This window comes from Pseudophryne corroboree, chromosome 6, assembly GCF_028390025.1.
Source record: "Pseudophryne corroboree isolate aPseCor3 chromosome 6, aPseCor3.hap2, whole genome shotgun sequence".
NCBI classification, from domain to species: domain Eukaryota; kingdom Metazoa; phylum Chordata; class Amphibia; order Anura; family Myobatrachidae; genus Pseudophryne; species Pseudophryne corroboree.
In genome coordinates, this window is record NC_086449.1 from 198,961,909 (window position 1) to 198,981,725 (window position 19,817).

Sequence of the window (19,817 nt, forward strand, 5' to 3'; positions counted from 1 at the left end):
AAACGTTCTGTAACGAAGGGCCATATACAACGGCCTTCTACAAGCGGCATATCTTCTGAAAGATCAAGCCATTCAGGTTCAGTCGGACAACGTCACAGCGGTGTCCTACATAAACAGGCAAGGTGGAACAAAGAGCAGAGCTGCAATATCAGAGGTAACAAGAATCCTCCTCTGGGCAGAAAGGCACGCGGTGGCGTTGTCAGCGATCTTCATTCCGGGAGTGGACAACTGGGAAGTGGACTTCCTCAGCAGACTTGATCTCCACCTAGGAGAATGGGGCCTCACCTGTAGGTGTTCGCAGAGATAACAGGCCGTTGGGGCGTACCTCAGATAGATATGATGGCCTCTTGCATCAACAAGAAGCTTTGGAGGTACTGTTCCAGGTCACGGGACCCGCAAGCAGTGGCGATGGATGCCCTGGTAACTCTGTGGGTGTTCCAGTCCGTGTATGTGTTCCCTCCTTTTCCACTCATCCCAAGGATTCTAAAACTAATGAAAACTACGAGAGTTCAGGCGATCCTCATTGCTCCGCACTGGCCAAGATGGGCTTGGTACACGGATCTTCTGGAATTACTGATGGAGGATCCAAGGCCTCTTCCTCTTCGCGAGGACCTTCTACTACAGGGGGTTCGCCTATCATGACTTACCGCAGCTACGTTTGATGACATGGCGGTTGAACGCCAGATCTTAGTTCGGAAGGGCATTCCAAACAAGGTCATTCCTACTCTGATCCAAGCTAGAAAGGGTGTAATGACTAAGCATTACCATTGGATTTGAAAGAAGTATGTGTCTTGGTGTGAACCTAAGAAGTTTCCAACGGTGGAGTTTCGATTGGGACGTTTTCTCCTCTTTCTGCAAGCAGGTGTGGATGTGGGCCTACGCTTGGGCTACATAAAAGTCCAGATTTCGGCCTTGTCCATTTTCTTCCAGAAACAATTGGCTGCTCTCCCTGAGGTTCAGACATTCTTGAAAGGAATTCTGCACATCCAACCACCCTTTGTGCCTCCTACAGCACCTTGGGATCTTAGTGTGGTGCTGCAGTTCCTGCAATCGGATTAGTTCGAACCTTCACAGGAGGTGGACGTAAAGTTTCTTACTTGGAAGGCGGTCACACTGTTGGCATTGGCATCTGCAAGGCGTGTGTCAGAATTGGGGGCATTGTCGCACAAGAGCCCCTACTTGATTTTCCATGAGGATAGAGCTGAACTCAGAACGCGTCAGCAATTTCTTCCAAAGGTTGTGTCAGCTTTTCATATCAACCAACCTATTGTGGTGCCGGTGGCTACTGACACCTCCATTACCTCAAAGTCCTTGGATGTGGTGAGGGCTTTGAAGATATATATGTGAAGAGAACTTCTCGTCACAGGAAGTCAGACGCACTATTTGTCCTTTATGATCCCAACAAGATTGGGTGTCCTGCTTCTAAGCAGACGATTTCTCGCTGGATCAGGCTTACTATCCAGCATGCTTATTCTACGGCATGATTGCTGATTCCAAGATCTGTTCAGGCCCACTCTACTCGTAAGGTGGGTTCTTCCTGGACGGCTGCCCGGGGTGTCTCGGCTTTACAGCTTTGCCGAGCACCTACTTGGTCAGGGTCGAACACGTTTGCTAAGTTCTACAAGTTGGATACTTTTGGCCACTGAGGACCTTAAGTTTGTTCAATCTGTCCTGCAGGAACCTCAGCACTCTCCCTTCCGTACTGGGAGCTTTGGTACATCCCCATGGTACTAAATTGGACACCAGCATCCTCTAGGACGCAAGAGAAAATAGGATTTTAATTACCTACCGGTAAATCCTTTTCTCGTAGGCCTTAGAGGATGCTGGGCGCCCACCCAGTGTTTTGTGTTCCTGCATTGTTACTTGGTTAAGTATTGTTGGTTCAGCCTTTGCTGAATAGTTTCTTGCTGGTTAACTTGGCTTTCCTTTTGTTATATGTGAGCTGGTGTAAATCTCACCACTATCTGTGTATTTCCTTCTCTCGAAGTATGTCCGTCTCCTCGGGCATAGTTTTTAGACTGAGTCTGGTAGGAGGGGTATAGAGGGAGGGGCCAGCCCACACTGTTAATCTCTTAAAGTGCCAGTGGCTCCTAGTGGACTCGTCTATACCCCATGGTACTAAATTTGACCCCAGCATCCTCTACGGACTACAAGAAAAGGATTTACCGGTAGGTAATTAAAATCCTATTTTTTCCTCCCTCAAGACAAACTGACTGTCACATTTCCTGATTCTAAAGAATTAGATGATTTATTTAAGCTAGCCTGGAAGAATCCAGATAAGAAATATCAGGTGTCAAAACAGTTTTCGCATACATTCCCCTTTGTACCTGAGGGTAGAAAGTTCTGTGAAGAATCTCCGGCTGTAGACGTCTCAGTCTCTCGCCTCTCTAAGAAGGCGATACTCCTGGCTCCGGGCTCCTTTACTGTAAAGGACCCGGGGCATAGGAAAATTGAGGCCACACTGAAATCTATGGCCCTCATTCCGAGTCGTTCGCTCGGTAATTTTCATCGCATCGCAGTGAAATTCCGCTTAGTACGCATGCGCAATAATCGCACTGCGACTGCGCCAAGTAATTTTACCATGAAGATAGTATTTTTACTCACGGCTTTTTCTTCGCTCCGGCGATCGTAGTGTGATTGACAGGAAATGGGTGTTACTGGGCGGAAACACGGCGTTTTAGGGGCGTGTGGATAAAAACGCTACCGTTTCCGGAAAAAACGCAGGAGTGGCCGGAGAAACGGGGGAGTGTCTGGGCGAACGCTGGGTGTGTTTATGACGTCAAACCAGGAACGACAAGCACTGAACTGATCGCAGATACCGAGTAAGTCTGAAGCTACTCTGAAACTGCTAAGTAGTTTGTAATCGCAATATTGCGAATACATCGGTCGCAATTTTAAGAAGCTAAGATACACTCCCAGTAGGCGTAGGCTTAGCGTGAGCAACTCTGCTAAATTCGCCTTGCGAGCGATCAACTCGGAATGAGGGCCTATATACATTTCTGCAGGTGTATCTCAAAGACCAGTCATTGCAGGTTGCTGGATGACACATGCAATTCACTCCTGGGCTACTCAAATTCAGGAGGGTCTCTCGGGTGACATGACCCTAGTTACTACGGTGACTTTCCTAAAACACATTCAGGACACGGCAAAAGTCCTCTGTGACTCCCTAAAAGAGATTGGCAATATTAATGCTATAACCACTTCTATGGCTGTGTCAGCACGCAGAGCCATTTGGTTGCGTCAATGGATTGCAGACGCTGACTCCAAACGCAATGTGGAATCTCTTCCCTTTTACAGGCAAATGGTTCTTTGGAGGCGAATTGGACACATGGATCTCCAAAGCTACTGGTGGGAAATCCACGTTTCTCATACGTCCTAGAGGATGCTGGGGACACTTCAAGAACCATGGGGTATAGACGGGATCCGCAGGAGACATGGGCACTTTAAGACTTTCAAATGGTGTGACCTGGCTCCTCCCACTATGCCCCTCCTCCAGACTCCAGTTTAGATCTGTGCCCAGGCAGACTGAATGCACACTGAGGAGCTCTACTGAGTTTCTCGGAAAAGACTTATGTAAGGTTTGTTATTTTCAGGGAGAACTGCTGGCAACAGTCTCCCTGCATCGTGGGACTTAGGGGAGAGAAGTCAGACCTACTTCTGATGAGTTTAAAGGCTCTGCTTCTTGGCTACAGGACACCATTAGCTCCTGAGGGTTTGGAACACTAGGTACGCCTAGGGGTTCACTCCCAGAGCCCGCCGTCACCCCCCTTACAGAGCCAGAGGTCAGAAGATAGGTGAGTAGAAGAAGATCAGAAGACTTCAGTGACGGCTTTGAGGTACCGCACAGCGGGCGCGCTGCGCGCCATGCTTCCACACACAGTGGCACTGTAGGGTGCAGGGCGCGGGGGGGGGGGGGGGGGGCTTGGGGGGGGGGACGCCCTGGGCTGCATATAAATCCTCAGAGAGAGACTGGCAAACACTAATATGAGTGCCTAGGCACTATATCCAACCCCTGCCAGTATAAATATATTAAACAAATAGCGGGGCTGAAGCGCGCCATTGAGGGGGCGGGGCTTAGCCCTCACAGCTCACATCAGCGCCATTTTCTCTCCACAGAGACGCTGGTCCTTCCAAAACACTACTGTACATAACAGGGTGAAAAACAGAGGGGGGGGGCACAGTTGATTGGTGCATGATAAGTTAATAATAAAGCACAATATGTAAGGGATTAAGCGCTGGGTGGTGAGCTAGTAAACTCCTTCTGTGTTCCCTGACAGAATTTACTGGGGTCCTTCCCTTATAACCAGTGTAATGTCGGTGGGTGTTTGCTACACGTATGTCGGCATGTCTGAGGCTGAGTGCTCTGCCACAAACGGCTGTGGTAGTGACCCTGTCGGCACCGCCGACTCCTGAGGGTACATGGTACATGAAAAAAAGTGTCAACATGTCGGTAGATGTTTTTCCCAAGAGAAAACTATATGGGGACACAGAAGTGTGTGGGTGACCCTGTCGGCACCACCAATATCTGACTAAAAAAAAAAAAAAAAAAATTCTGCATGATAATGTGATGCATCTCAGAAAGGGCTATACCTATATGTATATATGTATAGTAAGGTTGCATAAAGCTGTGGCCCAGACACAGATGTAGTAATATTTATGGAGGATGTCATATTCATAGAATATATTTCCCTCAGACCCCTTGGGGGTATTTAGGTAAGTGACTTTTGTCTTTTCTGTTTGTTGTGTTTCAGCTAGACAGCATGTGGCTTGAAAACTGTACCTGCGAGTACCGAAACGTTGCCTGATGCAGTGCTGTCATGATATTTTAAACTAATACATTTTTTTGCATTTGGAGTGCCGCAGTCTTCTTGTTTTCTACTATATATATATATATATATATATATATATATATTTATAGAAATTTATAATGAATGCTAAGGTAAAGTTCCTCCTTCTCAGGTGCTGAGCGCTCTGTTGAAAAAAGTCGGGGTCAGCCCTGACGAGATGATTTCAAATCCTTGAGAAATTTGAGGAATATGAGGAATGTGAAAAACAAATTGACTTCTCATAGCCTCCCCAGACACTTTACAGAAAAACATAATTCAGCTGTAACTAAGGATAATTTTTCTTTTACTATTCTAGAACATATACCACTGGATCCTAGAGGGAAAAGTAGAGATCTAACCCTATCTAAGCAGGAGACTTTTTGGATCTATTCGTTGAACACCTTGACTCCTGGTGGCCTCAATGAGGAAATTGATATTGTGTCTTTTTTGTAGTAGTTCAAGTTCAAACGGATAAGACCTGATTGATACTCCTTTTTCCGCAAGGATAATTTCTCTTAAAATAGTTTAAGAAATAAAGAGGGCCCAGCTATACTTATAGTTAGTCCTACTCAACTAGGGATCTCATTTTGTTACACTAAGTCAATAAAAGAAACGTAACTTTGAGATGATTTGAGCATTATGTGGAAAGAAAGTTTGGGAGCCTTATATTGTATAAATGGATGGTTTAGTATTATCCATATAAATTAAGCATGATGATATACTACCTTTATGCAGGATAAGATGGGGCAACCATATGGAGTAAATTGTAAATGGGAAACCATGTTGATGTTAGTTTAAATATATTTTTGTGGGCTACAGCTCGCGTTTTTTTGAAAATTAGTGAGAAGAATCCCAATTATATATTTTTCTAACTATTGTCAAGTGTATCAGATAGACGGCGTAATTTATGCCGTCATTCAGTCCACTATGAAATTTCTAAAATGCATTATGAACTATGTATATGACACTTAACAAAACTAATCACAACAAATATATAGGTATTGAATTTCTTTATTAATAGAATTCAAATAATTAATTTATAAATAACATGTGTAATGACACAATTAATATTAATTATTGATTATGAGCCGTCTATCTTCCTTTTTCTTGTTTTGGGCTCATAAAACCACCCATACACTAATATTTGATAATATGAATTAATATGTTCACTCAATAATAATAATAATATTAAGAATAAAAATTATCACTCCCTTCTTTGTGTAAGTATACGTGTAATTGAGTTAGTCTTTAAAATTTAATATATATAAATTAAAAATAATAATTAGTGATAAGCTAATTTCATTGTTATACACCATCACATTTTAATTTAATTTATCTTAATGTTTTTTCACTTAAACTAAATTAGATTAGTATTTGCAACTAATATATATTAATGTGAAATTCTGATGTTAAATTAGGCATTTTCATAGTATAATAACTTAGGACAGATTAGCGGTTCACGGCTTATAGCCGGAACCGGAAGTGCGGGTCCGTGACACGCAGTTGAGGCGGTGACACGCATATTGACGTACTTCCGCCGGAACCGGAAGTTAGTGGCCGTGACACGCACGCGGTGCCGCAAATGGAACGCAAAGCGCGTTCCAGGGGTTTTTTGCCATTCCTACAAAGGTGGTGTTGTTCAAACTAATATTAACATATGTATGAGATAAAATTAGCAATGTGATATGAGATCAAAATAGCTATCCGTTTTTGTAAGGTTAGTTGTTCCCAATTAATTGACAGGAAGTGATGTAAGGTTAGGGGAGGTATAAAAGATGCCTTGGACTGTCCCTCATTTATAGTTGTGATCCTGTGAGGTTGTGCCTGTTCCAGTGAAAAAGTAAGTTCTTCTTAAAAATTAGATTTATTACTAGTTGTAATTTAGCTATGGAAGTTCTTATGATCTCCTAGCTAATTAAGGAAATTGACAACTTAATTACTTATACGGGCTATTAAATGTTTACCAATATATAATCCCCAATCACTGATTCCTTAATTGTAGGGAATAGTGCGGTTCAGGATTGGAAATTTCTAAAGACTCCCATTGTGGTGATTTTTTTGGAGCAGAGTTGGATTGTAGGATTCTATTCTCCTTGATTAGGTAAGAACTAGATTAATTAGGCTCTTATTAGAGAGTCACATGTTAATAATATTATAAGCTCGGTCCATTTATCTGTTAAAAGTAGTGACAGGATAGAATAACGGTTGTAAATTAGACCCATAATTGGATACGGCCCTACACCAATTTAATTCCCTCCCATTGATAACATTATAGTTTAACTAGTTATATAGTAAATTGTTTAAAGGATTCCTTATAGAATCATTAATATTGAGGAGTTTAATGAATTGATATCAGCATGGTCTCCTATGTTTAAAGTGATTAAGTTGTACCCTTAGATCTATAAATTTCTTCTGAATGATGTTGTTGGCTTCTTTTTCTCTGTTTAAACGGCCTATATAAAAAAGCCACAATGATGTATAATATACATATATTATTTATGAGCTATATTATTTATGAGCTATATAAGAAATACAGTTTCATCCTTATCCTTTTTAGGGATAAATACTACTTCTGACTTCAACCTAATTGTACATTTTCTGTTTTGATGAAGTTTATTTAGGTATGTATTGCTAAATTATACCATTTATATGGTTTTTTTTTGGATCTTTTGTTTGGTGCTGTCATAATAAGTTTCCCAATAACGTCTGATTGCCTTTTCCTCTTAAGACCTCCATTTATGTATTATTCCTTCTAATTGAATTGGAGTAATAGTATTGATGATTTACTCTACATATTACATACAAATTTGAGATCAGTTATAAAGTTCATCATTTCTGACTCTTTTTCCCTCCCTATGGGATATGTATATGTGTATGTATGTATATATGTGTGTGTATATATATATATATATATATATATATGTATATGTTTATATGGATATAATGTATATTAATTATTATAACGGTAATGTTTCAGATACCAAATCTTTCGAAAAGAACTTGTGATTGGATGTAACATTAAGAATTTAAATCTGTCTTAATCAGTGGTAAATCATTTTATCATGAAAGCTGGTATGTATGTTCATCCATACTTGATTTCAATAGAATACTCGTTATGACTATTTGAGTTTTTTGTTTAAAAAGTTGGCCATGAAGATTGTGACTTATTTCCCTCTGTAACTATTTAGATTATCAACCCCTGATGAAGTCCTAACGGACGAAACGCGTTGGGTTTACACTATTGAGCTAACAAAGCTATAATACAAGCACCTGGTTGGATGCACGTCTCCTACAAGTTCTGACTGATCACCTGACTGTAAATTCCTCACACCAACTAAAATTATCTATGTATAAGATTGTTTAATTGTTTTATTGGATTTTTATATATTTGTACCTAGGACAAACTTTTAGGTTATAAACACCTTTTGTTTGTGTATAAATAAAAAATTATTTTTTATAATATTGTTATTCTGAAGGCTGATTGGCTCCCACAAGATCCTTTTCCTATCCCATACCTATTATAGATACCTTATCTGACAGAGGGTATTTCTTGTTGGTTAGAGACAAGTGGTACAGCGCAAAAAAAGGGTTACCTTTTGTTTTGTGATATATATATATATATATATATATATATATATTTATAGAAATTTATAATGAATGCTAAGGTAAAGTTCCTCCTTCTCAGGTGCTGAGCGCTCTGTTGAAAAAAGTCGGGGTCAGCCCTGACGAGATGATTTCAAATCCTTGAGAAATTTCCGAGTGTTTATTCTTTTCCCGCCGTGGAGAGGATAAAGTGGGTGTTACCCCCTGTTCTGCACGGGGCCCTGTCACAAAGGATCGTATGCAGGAAGCTACGTTACATTCTAGTTATGTGTCCACACGTACGTTAATTATACCTGCTATTGCATGTGCATGGGGGAGTAGTACTATTCAGAAATGGTCGGTTACCTTGTCATCCGATATAGATACCCTGGGGAGAGATGGGATACTCCTTAAGTTGGGTCATATCTAGGACACTGCAGCATACTGCCGTGCGACTACAAGGGATATAGGACTCTTGGGTTCGCGGGCCAATTCCATGGCGGTCTCGGATAGGAGGGCGTTGTGGATTCACCAATGGAATGCTGGTGCTGACTCAGAGAAGAAATGGAGTTTTCTTTCCTGTGAAGATAAAGCCTGGTTTGGTGACGGCCTAATTAGTTTGATCTCGGCAGATGCCGCTGGTAAGTCTACCTTCTTGCCAGATGTTCCCTCACAACGGATGATGACGCATCATTGTCGGATGCAGTCATTTCGGCATAATAGATACAGATCCCCCTTTTCTTTGCAGATAGAGGAAGGAGGAAAGGGAAGAGGTCAGCAGCCTCTTCAAGATCACAGGAGCAGACATCATCCTCTGTTCTGTCACATCCACCGCATGACGCTGGGACTTCCTTGCGGGAGCCCACACCGGTGGGACCACGTCTAAAATACTCTTCAGTCAGTACTGGAACGGACCTGGACCCGTGGGTTTTACAAATAGTGTCCCAAGGGTGAATACTGGAGTTTCCAGACGTTTCCCCTCACCAATTTTTCAAATTACCGATTCTCCTCCAGACGGGGAGGTAGTATGCAACACAATATAAAGGTTGTATCAGGATCAGGTCATTGACCTGGTTTTCCCCTGGCACAACAGGGAGAAGGTTTTTATTCAAGCCTCTTCGTGGTCCCGAAGCCAGACGGCTCGGTCAGGCCAATCCTAAATCTGAAATCCCTCATTTTCTACTTAAAGAAATTCAAATCCAAGATGGAATCTCTCAGGGCAGTGATCTCCAATCTGGAAAAAGGAGTTTTTTTCAGGATCTCAGTAGACACAAAGAAGGCCTAATTACATTATTCTCCGCATTAGGCTTGCCTGAAGTTTGCAATTCAGGGGTGTCATTACCAATTTCATACGTTGCCGTTGGTCTGTCCACAGCTCCAAGGATTTTCACCAGGTTGATAGTGGTAATGATGGTTCTCCGTCGCTAGTACCGAGTCACAATTATCCCGTACTGGGACGATCCCCTGATAACGGCGAGTTCAAGGAACCAGTTGGTGCAAAACATTACACTCTCCCTGTCAGTTCTTCAATAACAGGGTTAGCTCCTGAACTTGCCAGAATCACTGTTGGTCCCAACGACGCGATTGTCTGTTTTGGGAATAATACTAGACACAGAACTACAAAGAGTTTTTTTCTTCCAGTGGAAAAGGCTCTGGAGATACAGAGTCTGGTCAAACAAATTCCGAGTCCAGCAAGAGTGTCATTTCATCAATACATTCGGTTGCTGGAAAAGATGGTGGCAGCCTACGAGGCCACTCGATTTGGCAGTTTCCATGCCAGGGTGTTCCAGAGGGACCTGTTGGACAAGTGGTCCGGTTCCCACCTACACATACACCAGAGTATAATCCTGTCTTCCAAGACCGGAATCTCACTCCTGTTGTGGCTGCACAGTTCTCACCTCCTTGAGGGGCGCAGGTTCGAGATCCAGGACTGGATCCTAGTGACCACTGATGCAAGCATCCGAGGCTGGGGGGGGCGGTCACTCAGGGGAAAAACTTCCAAGGAAGATGGTCAAGTTAGGAAACTTGTCACCACATAACCGGTCTAGAATTAAGCGCCGATTACAACGATTTTCTACAAACGAAAAGCAGAACAGCAATGGCAAAAGCCACAAGGATTTTCCACTGGACGGAGAAACATACAAGCGCTTTGTCAGCGATGTTCGTTCCAGGAGTGAACGACTGAGAAGCAGACCTCCTCAGCAGACGGTCTCCATCCAGGAGTGGGGAGACCTCCTCCAAGTAGTCTTCGAAGGGGTGACATGTCGTTGGGATTTCCTCAAGTAGGAATGATGGCATCTCGTCTCAACAAGAAGCTTCAGAGTTCCAGGTCAAGGGACCCTCAAACAGGAACAGTGAATACACTGGTGACACCGTGGGTGTTTTCAGTCGGTATATGTATTACCTACGTTTTCTCTCGTTCCAAAAGTTCTGGGTTCATACAAAGGAAATTCGGCCAAGCTTCATGGTCCCAGACTGGCCAAGGAGAGCTTGGTATCCAGAGCTCAGGAATTACTCATAGGAGATCCCTGGCCTTTTCCTTTGCGCGAGGACCTGTTGCGACAGGGGCCATGCGTGTATTAGGACTGACCGCGGCTACGTTTGATGACATGGCGGTTGAACGCCAGATCCTAGTCCGTAAGGGTATTCCCACGTAAGTAGTTCCCACACGTATTCGGACTAGAAAAGGGGTAATGTCTAAACATTACTACCGTTTTTGGAGGAAATAAGTTTCTTGGTGTGAATCCAAGAAGACTCCTATGGCAGAGTTTGCAACTATTAAAATCGGCCTTATCTTATCGGTTTTCTTTCAGAATCAATTGGACTCCTTGTCAGAAGTTCAGACTGTCGTGAAGGGAGTGTTGCACATCCAACCTCTTTTTGTGCCCCAGTGGCACCAGGGAATCTTAATGGGGTGTTGCAGTTCCTTCAATCACATGGGTTTGAACCTTTACGTAAGGCGGAGTGAAATTCCTCCCTTGTTCAGGGGTCGTCAGGTTGGCCTTGGCATACGCAAGGCGAGTGTCTGAGTTAGCGGTCTGGTCTCACTAGAGACCTTATTTGATCTTCCATGAAGATAGAGCAGAGTTGGAAACTCGTCAACAATTTCTACCGAAGGTGGTTCCTTCTTTCCACATGTACCAACCTATTGGGTGCCTGTGGCTACGGATGTCTTCGCTGAATCAATATCTCTGCATGTGGTCAGAGTTTTGAACATTTATGTCACCAGGACAGCTCCAATTAGGAACACAGGCTCTGTTTGTCCGGTTTGCTCCCAGCAAGAGTGGGGGTCCTGCTTCCAAATAGACCGTTGCGCGCTGGATTTGTCATACAATTCAGGATGCTCATCTCACGGCAGGTTTGCCGTTACCGAAATAGGTGAAGGCCCATTCTGCTAGAAAGGTGGGCTCGTCCGTGGCGGTTGACCGGAGAGTTTTGGCATTGCATCTTTGCCGAGCAGCTATTTAGCAAACAATTGGGCTAAGTGTTACAGTTTTAATACCTTGGCCGAGGTTGACCTCACGTTTGGTCATTCAGTACTGCAGAGTCATCCACACTCTCCCGCCCGTTTTAGAGCTTTGGTATAACCCCATGGTTCTTGAAGTGTCCCCAGCATCCTCAAGGACGTATGAGAAAATAGGATTTTAATACCTACCGGTAAATCCTTTTCTTTTAGTCCGTAGAGGATGCTGGGTGCCCGTCCCAGTGCATACTGTATCTGCAGTTATTGGTTGTGGTTACACACAGGTTGTGTTACGATTTTTGTCAGCATATTGCTGCATATTCTTCATGCCGTTGGCTTGTGTTCTGTTGAATGCCACGTTCTGCGGCATGCTTAAGGTGTGAGCTGGTAAAATGCTCACCATGTCCGTCTCCCTGGGCACAGTTCCTTAAACTGGAGTCTGGAGGAGGGGCATAGAGGGAGGAGCCAGGTCACACCATTTGAAAGTCTTAAATTGCCCATGTCTCCTGCGGATCCCGTCTATACCCCATGGTTCTTGAAGTGTCCCCAGCATCCTCTACGGACTAAGACTAAAGGCTTTACTGGTAGGTATTAAAATCCTATTTTCTTCCCTCAGGGGCTCCGCCTGCTAGACGTACCTACCCGGGACCATCTACTCAGTACTTTCGGTCCACCAGATTTCGATCTAGGGCCAGGTGTGCATCAAATGCAGCTAGAGGCACCAGGGGTAAACCTAAGAAACCAGCCGTTGCCGGCTCTCAAGAACAGAGCACCAGTTCAGCTTCCGCAAAGTCCTCAGCATGACGGTGCCTGCCCACCCCAGGAGGATTTCAAGGTGGGAGCCCGGTTACGTCAGCCACAACTGGGAAAGTTCCTGCCAGGACGCCTGGGTAAGGGACCTTACTTCTCAGGGTTACAAGCTGGAGTTCGACGGTGCTCCTCCCCAACGATTTTTCAGATCAAGCTTACCAGCTTTGGAAAATATGCGTGTTACGCTACTACAGGCCATCACCAAGTTGGTCCAGTCCCAAGTCATTGTTCCAGTACCTCTGCAACAGCAAGGACAAGGTTACTATTCCAGTCTGTTCATTGTGCCAAAACCAGATGGATCTGTGAGGCCAATTTTTAATCTGAAGTCCTTGAATCCTTACCTAAAGGTTTTCAAATTCAAGATGGAATCTTTGAGAGCAGTGATCGCAGGCCTGGAACATCAGGAATTCGTAGTGTCCCTGGATATCAAAGACACCTACCTCCATATCCCAATTTGGCCTCCTCATCAGGCCTATCTGAGGTTTGCCCTGCTGAACGATCACTACCAGTTCCAGGCGTTACCCTTTGGCCTATCTACAGCTCCGAGGGTGTTCACGAAGGTGATGGCGGAAATGATGTTCCAGCTCAGGGTCCAGGGGGTCAACGTGGTCCCTTACCTGGATGATCTCCTGATAAAAGTGAGTTCCAGGGAGCGCCTACTGCTCCATATAGATTGCACTATACACCTGTCACACCACGGGTGGATCCTCAATTTACAGAAGTCCCACCTAGAGCCGTCTCAGCAGCTCCTGTTTCTGGGAATGCTATTGGATACTGTAGCACAGAAAGTGTTCCTCCCAGAGGACAAAGTGAGAACTCTCCAGGAAATGGTTTGCATGGTTCTCCGCCCAACTCGAGTCTCCATTCATCTTTGCATAAGATTGTTGGGAAAGATGGTAGCCTCGTTGGAGGCCATCCAGTATGGACGGTTGCATGCCAGACCCTTTCAACTGGACATCCTGAACAAGTGGTCTGGTTCCCATCTTCAGATGCACCGGATGATTTAAGTGTCACCCCGGGCCAGGATTTCACTCCTGTGGTGGCTGCAGTCTTCCAATATCCAGGAAGGTCGACGCTTTGGACTTCAGGATTGGATTCTCCTCACGACGGATGCAAGTCTGAGAGGATGGGGGGCTGTTACCCAAGGGGTGCAGTTTCAGGGCAGGTGGTCTGCCCAAGAGGCCCTACTGCCGATCAACATCCTGGATCTTCGGGCTATCTACAATGCCCTGATTCAGGCCTCCCTTCTGCTTCTGGATCAAGCAATCCAGGTACAGTCGGACAACGCCACGGCTGTGAGTACATCAATCGACAAGGAGGGACAAAAAGCAGGGCCTGCATGCTAGAAGTATCAAGAATACTCCTCTGGGGGGAAAGAAATGCACTAGCACTGTCTGCAATCTTCTTTCCGGGAGTAGATAATTGGGAAGCGGACTTCCTGAGTCGCCACGTTCTCCACCCAGGGGAGTGGGGCTTACAGCCTCAAGTGTTTCAACAGATCATCGACCGGTGGGGTTGCCCCCAGATCGACATGCTGGCGTCTCGCCTCATCAAGAAACTTCGCTCCTATTTGCTCACGAACCAGAGACCCCCAGGCGTGCGCAGTGGATGCACTGACGTCGCCTTGGCCTTACCAGCTGTTCCACATATTTCCTCCGATTCTGTTGATCCCAAAGGTGCTCAAGAGGACCCGGCATCAAGGAGTACAAGCAATTCTGCTTGCCCCAGAGAACGTGGTACGCGGATCTTCTGGACATGTCCATCGAAGACCCTTGGCCTCTGCTGCTCAGAAGAGATCTTCAACAAGGGCCGTTCATCTACCTGGACTTACGGTGGCTTTGTTTGACGGCATGGAAGTTGAGCAGAACATCCTAGCTCACAAGGGACTTTCCAAAAAGGTAATTGCCACTATGGTGCAAGCCAGAAAACCTGTGACGTCAAAACACTATCATAATATCTGGTGGAGATACGTCTCCTGGTGCGAGGAACGCACATATCCATCTGCCGATTTTCACTTGAGAAGATTTCTTTGTTTCCTGCAGGCTGGAGTGGATCAAGGCTTACATCTGGGATCCATTAAGGTTAAAATTTCGTCTCTTTCAATCTTCTTCCAAAAGAAGTTGGCTATACTGCCTGAAGTTCAGACCTTCTTGCAAGGGGTGCGTCACATCCAACCTCCATCTGTGCCGCCTATGGCTCCTTGGGATTTGGATGTGGTATTACGATTTCTACAGTCCTCCTGGTTTGAACCTCTGACAGTAGAAGACAAGTACCTCACATAGAAGACGGTGATGTTCCTAGCCCTGGCTTCTGCTAGACGTGTCTCAGAATTGGGGGCCTTAGCGTATAAAAGTCCATATTTGGTCTTTTACGAGGACAGAGCAGAGCTCCGGACTAGACAGCAGTTCCTGCCGAAGGTTGTTTACGCATTTCATCTATTGTGGTTCCGTCCTGTTCCGTCGCTTCTGCTCCTCTGGAGGCATTGGATGCTGTAAGTGCCTTGATGATCTATGTCAAGCGAACAGCTTGGATCAGAAAGACTGATTCCTTGTTCGTGCTATATGATGCGCAGAAGAAGGGTTGCCCTGCTTCAAAGCAGTCCATTACTCGTTGGATTAGGCTTACTATCCAACAGGCGTATGTGTCGGCACCCTTACCTGTTCATAAGTCTCTAAAGGTCCACTGTACTAGATCGGTGGGCTCTTCCTGGGTGGCTGCCCATGGAGTCTCTGCCTTGCCGAGCCGCTACCTGGTCATGGAAGAAAACCTTTGTGAAGTTCTACAAGTTTGATACACTGGCCAAAGAGGATACCCAGTTTGGGAAGGCGGTGCTGCAGATACCTCTGCCCGTTCCCACCCATTCTGGAAGCTTTGGGACATCCCCTTCATACTAACGTGTCCCCAATATCCCTTATGGATGCTAGAAAAAATAGGATTTTAAATACCTACCGGTAAATCCTTTTCTCATAGTCCATAAGGGATATTGGGCGCCCACCTCTGTGCGGTAATTTTCTGCATGTTCTCTGTTAGGTGTTACCTGTTCAGCTGTTGCTGTTTATGTTGCCAGATGTTGCTGGCCCAGTTATGTTATGGTGTGCCGGTGTATAAATATCACCACACTTCTCGTTATGTTCCTTCTCTCAAGTATGTAATTTCTCCTTCGGGCACTATTTTACCTATAACTGCCTGTGTGGGGTAGGGGGGGGCATAGAGGGGAGGAGCCAGCACACCCAGTTGAAGAAATTTAAAGTGCACTGGCTCCATTGGACCCCGTCTATACCCATCGTTCTGATGTGTCCCCAATATCCCTTATGGACTACGAGAAAAGGATTTATTGGTAGGTATTTAAAATCCTATTTTTCTTTGTCACTTTGGCGCAGTTCCAAAGATGCTCCCTAAGGGAGGATATGCTCAGCTATGGCTACACACACAACTTTTTGCCCAAATCTAGCATCTCTGGCTACAAAAATACACATTTTGTAGAATCTATTGAAAGTATGGATTGAAGACCTGATGGCTTCTTTGCGTAACTTCTCCAGAGAGGCACTGGGTCATGCCACCCAAGAGACACCAGCTGATCTGGTAAAAAGGGTCAACCAAGCAATCATGAATTGGGGCCTTCTCTGTAAGGTATTCTTGTCAGATGGTTGCCATGGTCCATCTGGCCTGCAATTATTTGGTTCCTGGCCAACATTGTTTGTGTCCATCATAGAGTACCAAGAAGCTATCTGTCTTCCAGATCTATCATATAGAGCCACAGGGCTCAGATAACATCAAGAAAACACAGAAAATCTCCACTGCCAGAAAATGTGTATTGGTTGAGAGCCAGAATTGCAATATCCTGGTTCAGATGGAAACCTATAATGATCTTTGATTGAAAAGAGGGGCAGGGCACAGAACCACCCTTTCTTAATGAAAAACAAGTAAATGGGACCTACATGAAAATGCCACTAACTTCTAGATCTGTCTGGCAGAAAAAATAACTAGCAGGAACATTCAGATCCACTAAATATTAGAGGTTTGAAGGTGGCATCTTGAGCGCTGAAAGGACCACGTTGAGATCCCGGTGAACCACCAGTTGGAAAAAATAAGATTTTACTTACCGGTAAAAAAAATTCTCGTAGTCCGTAGTGGATGCTGGGGACTCCGTAAGGACCATGGGGAATAGCGGGCTCCGCAGGAGACTGGGCACTCTAAAGAAAGATTCAGTACTATCTGGTGTGCACTGGCTCCTCCCTCTATGCCCCTCCTCCAGACCTCAGTTAAGGAAACTGTGCCCGGAAGAGCAGACATTATAAGGAAAGGATTTTGGAATCTCGGGTAAGACTCATACCAGCCACACCAATCACACCGTATAACTTGTGATACACTTATCCAGTCAACAGTATGAACAATAACATGGCATCAACAATGGATGCCAACATAACATAACCCATTATTAAGCAATAACTATGTACACGTATTGCAGAAAGTCCGCACTTGGGACAGGGCGCCCAGCATCCACTACGGACTACGAGAAATAGATTTACCGGTAAGTAAAATCTTATTTTCTCTGACATCCTAGTGGATGCTGGGGACTCCGTAAGGACCATGGGGATTATACCAAAGCTCCCAAACGGGCGGGAGAGTGCGGATGACTCTGCAGCACCGAATGGGCAAACTCAAGGTCCTCCTCAGCCAGGGTATCAAACTTGTAGAATTTTGCAAATGTGTTTGAACCCGACCAAGTAGCAGCTCGGCAAAGCTGTAATGCCGAGACCCCTCGGGCAGCCGCCCAAGAAGAGCCCACCTTCCTTGTGGAATGGGCTTTCATTGATTTTAGATGCGGCAATCCAGCCGCAGAATGAGCCCCCTGAATCGTGTTACAGATCCAGCGGGCAACGGTTTGCTTTGAAGCAGGAGCACCCAACTTGTTGGGGGCATATAGGATAAACAGCGAGTCAGTTTTCCTGACTCCAGCCGTTCGGGCTACATAAATCTTCAAAGCCCTGACTACATCTAGTAACCTGGAATCCTCCAAGTCACGAGTAGCCGCAGGTACCACAATAGGTTGGTTCAAATGAAAAGATGACACCACCTTTGGCAGAAATTGGGGACGATTCCGCAATTCTGCCCTGTCCATATGAAAAACCAGATAGGGGCTTTTACATGACAAGGCCCCCAATTCTGACACACGCCTAGCCGAAGCCAATGCCAACAGCATGACCACCTTCCACGTGAGATACTTTAGCTCCACGGTCTTAAGTGGTTCAAACCAGTGGGATTTTAGGAAACCCAACACGTTGAGATCCCAAGGTGCCACTGGTGGCACAAAAGGGGGCTGAATATGTAGCACTCCCTTAACAAACGTCTGAACTTCAGGAAGAGACGCCAGTTCATTTTGAAAGAAAATGGACAGGGCCGAAATCTGGACCTTTATGGATCCCAACTTCAAGCCCATAGTCACTCCAGACTGTAAAAAGTGCAGAAATCTGCCCATTTGGAATTCCTCTGTAGGGGCCTTCCTGGCCTCACACCAAGCAACATATTTTCGCCATATGCGGTGATAATGCTTTGCTGTCACGTCCTTCCTAGCCTTTATCAGCGTAGGAATAACTTCCTCCGGAATGCCTTTTTCCGCTAGGATCCGGCGTTCAACCGCCATGCCGTCAAACGCAGCCGCAGTAAGTCTTGGAACAGGCAGGGCCCCTGTTGCAACAGGTCCTGTCTGAGAGGCAGAGGCCATGGGTCCTCTGTGAGCATTTCTTGCAATTCCGGGTACCAAGGTCTTCTTGGCCAATCCGGAACAATGAGTATTGTTCTCACTCCTCTTCTTCTTACGATTCTCAGTACCTTGGGTATGAGAGGAAGAGGAGGGAACACATAGACCGACTGGAACACCCACGGTGTTACCAGGGCGTCCACAGCTATCGCCTGAGGGTCTCTTGACCTGGCGCAATACCGTTGCAGCTTTTTGTTGAGACGGGACGCCATCATGTCTACTTGTGGCAGTTCCCATCGATTTGTAATCTGAATGAAGACTTCGTGATGAAGTCCCCACTCTCCCGGGTGAAGGTCGTGCCTGCTGAGGAAGTCGGCTTCCCAGTTGTCCACCCCCGGAATGAACACTGCTGACAGTGCTTGTACGTGATTCTCTGCCCACCGAAGAATCCTGGTGGCCTCCGCCATCGCGACTCTGCTTCTTGTGCCGCCCTGGCGGTTTACATGAGCCACCGCGGTGATGTTGTCTGACTGAATCAGCACCGGTTGGTTGCGAAGCAGGGGCTCCGCTTGACTCAGGGTGTTGAATATGGCCCTTAGTTCCAGGATATTTATGTGCAGACAAGTTTCCTGACTTGACCACAACCCTTGAAAGTTTCTTCCCTGAGTGACTGCCCCCCACCCTCGGAGGCTCGCATCCGTGGTCACCAGTACCCAGTCCTGTATGCCGAATCTGCGGCCCTCGAGAAGGTGAGCACTCTGTAGCCACCACAGAAGAGACACCCTGGCCCTGGGGGACAGGGTGATCAGCCGATGCATCTGAAGATGCGATCCGGACCATTTGTCCAACAGATCCCATTAAAAGATCCTCGCATGGAACCTGCCGAAGGGAATGGCTTCGTACGATGCCACCATCTTTCCCAGGACTCGCGTGCAGTGATGCACCGTCACCTGTTTCGGTTTTAAGAGGTCTCTGACTAGAGTCACAAGCTCTTGAGCCTTCTCCGTCGGGAGAAACACCTTCTTCTGGTCTGTGTCCAGAATCATGCCCAGAAAGGGCAGACGCGTCGTAGGAATCAGCTGCGACTTTGGGATATTCAGAATCCAGCCATGCTGTTGCAACACTTCCTGTGAGTGCGCTATGCTGATCTGCAACTGCTCCCTCGACCTCGCCTTTATGAGACGATCGTCCAAGTATGGGATAACTGTGACTCCTTGCTTTCTCAGGATCACCATCATTTCTGCCATTACCTTGGTAAATATTCTCGGTGCCGTGGACAGACCAAACGGCAACGTCTGGAATTGGTAATGACAGTCCTGTACCACAAATCTGAGGTACTCCTGATGAGGCGGATAAATGGGGACATGCAAGTAAGCATCCTTGAAGTCCAGAGACACCATAAAATCCCCCTCTTCCAGGCTTGCAATGACCGCTC